This window comes from Nannobrachium achirus (assembly GCF_963921795.1).
Source record: "Nannobrachium achirus genome assembly, chromosome: 16".
Classification (NCBI taxonomy): Eukaryota; Metazoa; Chordata; class Actinopteri; order Myctophiformes; family Myctophidae; genus Nannobrachium; species Nannobrachium achirus.
Window position 1 is genome coordinate 14,675,810 of NC_137823.1, and position 5,648 is coordinate 14,681,457.

The window sequence follows — 5,648 nt, forward strand, 5'->3', positions numbered from 1 at the left end:
TCTTCGTAATGTTATTTTTATTTGTTTAATTTGATTAATCTGATTTGGGAGTAATGCCCTTTTCGTGTCCCATATTATGACCGCATTGCACGCTGGACATAGCAGATCTACGCGCTCACAAAGCGTTGCAGACCTTGGCGCGTTTTGATCTTGTAGATTTGCTTGCTATCTTAGGCCTAAATCACAAATATAATGATGCATTCCTCTCCAAACTGCCATTTCCTTTTATTCATAGTAGATGCAAGGGTTCTGTTTGGCTCCATTTCCACATAATGTATAGGTCAAATTTAAAAGGGCAATGGCATAAAGCACGTAAAGCAAAGAGTATCACTTGCACTATAATGCCCAGAAAGTGCAGTAACTATTACAAAAAAAGAAAGACAAGAAAATGATACTGTAAAAGGGTTATAAAGTGTTTCAACAATATATGCATATAATTTGATTTTACATTAATTAGTATCTGTTCTTGAGGTAACTGTTTATCCTTCAAAATCACAAAGGCAAATTTCACCTTTGGAATATACATATAAGTCAGGGACATGCTGGCCATTGGGAAAAGCGGGACAACTCCCGACCGGCCGGTTCATTCCCGGCCGGTCCAGGCTGGCCATTAGGAAAAAATGTAAAATAAAATGTCTGCCTTTGTTCCAATATGGGGGCTGGGTGGCCAACAAAGTAAATCGGGCAGAAACCTTGTATCTCCAAGTTTCAAATTTGTAATTTTTTTCGCAAAGCAAAGCCCTTCTTCATCATACATTACAAGGCCGTCGCACAAAAGTAGTGAAAACAGCAGATCTACAAGCACACAACGCCTCGCGGTGCGAGGCGTTGTGTGCTTGTAGATCGGCTGTTTTCACTAGTGTAAATCATTTTTAAAATGATAAATACAAAACAAATGGTTTTTGACATACAAGGTTTCCACCCGACAACGACGAAATATAAGTCATGTAATTGGCCCACTGGCTTGTCACTTGTCATGATCTGAAATGGCAAATCTTTGAGTAGCAGCAGCGCTATAGAGAGAGATCTCTCTCTATAGCGCACAATGAGGGCCTCTACAACTCTTTTTCCTGGGCTGAATCAGGGGCCCAGCACGTCCCTGATTGGCCTGATATAAGTCAATGTGTCCAAAAATCACTTTAGCTTTGTAGGGCATAATACTGTATGCTATGGAACAAATTAACAAACAATGTCCGAAACCTTGCAACTTCCATCTTATATAGGCGTTTGTTACTACTTCACAAATCAGCACCATAGACAGCACTATGCAGGAAAGGAAGAGAAATCAGCACCATAGACAGCGCTACGAGGGTCTGCGTCAGAAAAAGGATACAATCATAGCTCCATCCTGTCACTACAGTGCGCTGCCTGTTTGCACAATATCGTGAAACGAGTTCACCTTCATCCCTAAACACTTAATCAGCATCAGCATTGTGGGCGAAATCACACAGAAAATAGCAGATTGACAAGCTTACAATGCGTTTCGCTGCAACACATAAGTAGGGCTGCACGATATGGACAAAATGTAATATCTCTGTATTTATGCCAATGCAATACTGTACAAATTAGGATGTGACAGTAGGATGAGTGGATGACATCATGCTGCACACTCACCTCGGCAGTGTGTCATCCACTCATGCTGCTGTTAGGGGTTTAAGAGGTTAACAGTAGGATGAGTGGATGACATCACCTCTGAAACACGTCACGCACTGCGCACACGAGGGCAGGAGGAGCACTCACATGTTCTAATCAAGTAAAAGTATAAATACCGCAATGTTGAACTACCCTGTTACAAGTAAAAGTCCGGAATTAAAAATGTACTTGAGTAAAAGTAGAATAAATGGCCCGAAATGTTAAGTGGTTAATGTATGTTTTTGTAATAACAATCAGAATCTATATACTATTATATACGTTTTCAGTATTTGCCTGATGTAGTAGAAGTAAACGTTTTGAAAAGTAACGTAAAAGTACAGTAGTTTAGTAAATGTTAGCCTACTTTCCATTAGTGTAAATCAATCATACATGGTATGCATCCTGTCAATTAAATTAAATTAAATTAAATTAAATTCAATTCAATTCAATTCAATTCAATTCAATTCAAAGGAGCTTTATTGGCATGAGAAAACATATTAGATTGCCAATAGCATGAGTCAAAATACAATAAAAACAGTTGAAAATGGGGAAGGTATAAGTTAAAGGGAATGCAGCATTGTGTAAACAGAGCTACCGGTATGACACTGCAGTGCGCTGCATATTTGAGTAAAGCCTGGGGGAGGAAACAAGAGGATGACACTCAAACTCACCTAGGCGGAGTGTCACGCACCTCACACACGAGGACGGGACAGGGGGAGGTACAGTAGTAGACTGCTGTACTCTGACACCTGTGTGCAATGCTGATCCTGCTCACTCTGTGAACTCACCCCGCTCACAGAGGATTCACCTGCCGTGTTCAAGCGTGCACGCCGAGGACAGGAGGAATATACAGCCTACTGCGATTTTAATTAATATAGACACCTGTTTGTACTGTTCTGCTCAGGCTGCTCATGTACCTGTGCGAGGATGGAAGGAGGTCGTCCTTGTAGAGCTGTAGAGAGTTTAATAAAGACACCTGTGTGCTCCGCCTGTCTGCACGAAGAGGAGGAAGAGTAGGAACCCGTCATCATCGCTTGATCTGAAGAAGGCCGGTTGAGGTCAGAAACAACAGGCACAGAGTTTAACTGTTCTGCAGTGAACTATAGCAACTTGTTTCAAGTGAAATGCCTCAGCATTCTTCTTTCTTCTTTTTTGATGCTTTTTATGTAAACTTTGGTTAAAACAGAGCAACTTACAACATTGCCTTTATTTATTTTTTTATTAAATTTTTTGGCTGATAGAACTGCTACTTTATTTGCTATTTTTTGAATCCTGAAAAGTAACAGTTTTGGACATACAAGGTTTCCATGCACCAACGGAGACAATATGAAGAATCAACTGACGGTGAAAAAGTACTAATTCATCCAGAGAGTATCAAGAAAATAAAAACATTTTCTCCAACGACAGACGTTATTTTATAACAATTTTCTTTTTCAATCCTCCACTAATCAGAACGCCACAGGTCCTCCTATTTTCCTCTGTAACACTTTGCTCATAAGGGGCACGCATAATTAACGCCTGATTTACGCTTGTAATTTACAATTAACTCGTCGCCATGTTTGACGCCAACAACAACAACAACAACAACAACACCACCTCCACGGTGAAGAGCAGCCTGCTCCCTCCGGCGGTGAAGACTCTTCGTCTGTGTCGGAACGGCGACCCGTTCTTCCGGGGAACGCGCATGGTGCTGGACCCGCGGCGGCTGCCTTCCTGGGACAGCTTCCTGGGCGCGGCCACGCTGCGTGTGGCGCCGCCCTGGGGGGCCGTGAGGAAGGTGTTCACCACGGAGGGCTGCAGGGTCCACCGGCTGGACACCCTGAGGGACAGACACACCTATGTGGCCGCTGGTACCGAGAGCTTCAAGACACTGGAGTAAGAGCTTTTACCAAATTTTCCTTTAAAGGGGAAGACCACCCATTTTCAATATTGAAATATGTCATTAATATACCTTAGAGGAGTTGTGTGGAAATAGAAAAAATGTTCCCCCTCTTCTGTGTTGCCTAGAACTGGAGGATTGATTTTGGGGTTTGTATTGTAAAGTACAATGTGTGATGTCATCAATATTGAACTATATTAATGACATAGTTCAATATTGAAAATGGGTGGTCTTCCCATTTAAACCAAATGTAATATGAGTTCAAGTAATAATAATATTAATAATACTTTATTTGTATTGCACCTTTCATAACATGAAATGCAGCTCAAAGCGCTTTACAGAGCAGAAAATGAAGTGCTTAACAGAAAAAATACACATGGGGTGCGTTCGGAAATGTGCACTCAACACACTGGTGTTGTCGTTCGTTTATTCGGTGCACTTGGTGCATTGTCGTTCGGAAATTCAGTGTGCTGAGTGCACACACTGAATAGCCCTACTCAGAAGCTGGGGTTTGTTGGTGCGTCGGTGCGGTGTTTTGATTGGTTGGTTTTCATGGTGGTGTCTCGCACTTCTCAGCTTTGAACAATGTTGTAGGAAATGATAACAAAATGCACTATTTGCTGCTTTATTGGTCCTTTGGGCTTTATTGTTACACACGCATCAACGTGTAAACTAACAGCAGGTGAACCAATATTATGAATTAAATGACCTATCAATAGCAACGCTAAGTTAGTAACTGCTGCTTTTAAGAAAGTTTTCCGACTGAAAAAGCACACAGTTGCTTCTTATCTGGTAGTTCTAAGCCACACTGAATACGCTCCCAACGTCACCCATGTGAGCATTGCACACATGGGGTGCGTTCGGAAATGTGCACTCAACACACTGGTGTTGTCGTTCGTTTATTCGGTGCACTTGGTGCATTGTCGTTCGGAAATTCAGTGTGCTGAGTGCACACACTGAACAGCCCTACTCAGAAGCTGGGGTTTGTTGGTGCGTCGGTGCGGTGTTTTGATTGGTTGGTTTTCATGGTGGTGTCTCGCACTTCTCAGCTTTGAACAATGTTGTAGGAAATGATAACAAAATGCACTATTTGCTGCTTTATTGGTCCTTTGGGCTTTATTGTTACACACGCATCAACGTGTAAACTAACAGCAGGTGAACCAATATTATGAATTAAATGACCTATCAATAGCAACGCTAAGTTAGTAACTGCTGCTTTTAAGAAAGTTTTCCGACTGAAAAAGCACACAGTTGCTTCTTATCTGGTAGTTCTAAGCCACACTGAATACGCTCCCAACGTCACCCATGTGAGCATTGCACACATGGGGTGCGTTCGGAAATGTGCACTCAACACACTGGTGTTGTCGTTCGTTTATTCGGTGCACTTGGTGCATTGTCGTTCGGAAATTCAGTGTGCTGAGTGCACACACTGAACAGCCCTACTCAGAAGCTGGGGTTTGTTGGTGCGTCGGTGCGGTGTTTTGATTGGTTGGTTTTCATGGTGGTGTCTCGCACTTCTCAGCTTTGAACAATGTTGTAGGAAATGATAACAAAATGCACTATTTGCTGCTTTATTGGTCCTTTGGGCTTTATTGTTACACACGCATCAACGTGTAAACTAACAGCAGGTGAACCAATATTATGAATTAAATGACCTATCAATAGCAACGCTAAGTTAGTAACTGCTGCTTTTAAGAAAGTTTTCCGACTGAAAAAGCACACAGTTGCTTCTTATCTGGTAGTTCTAAGCCACACTGAATACGCTCCCAACGTCACCGCCTACTGTACTCACTACACTGAGCACACACCCGGTGCGCATTTCCGTACCCATGATTACAATAAAGCAGACAAAAAAAAAACATAAAACATTGAAGAATATTTAAAATATCAGTAAGGAGGACCATTCTCTATTTATTTCTTTATTTCCCACACAGTTACTATCACATCTCAACAAAGGAGCCTCAGAGGAAGAAAAATGAAGTGGTACGTTGATGACAACGCATGTTTCTATCACTATCACCATTCACACCTCACCATTCAGGACATGGATGTTAATAATGAACTAAAGAAGTCCAGGGTGCTTGTTGTCATGTTGCTCCACAGATCAGGCCGGTGGTCCACAGCAGGATCCTGGTCC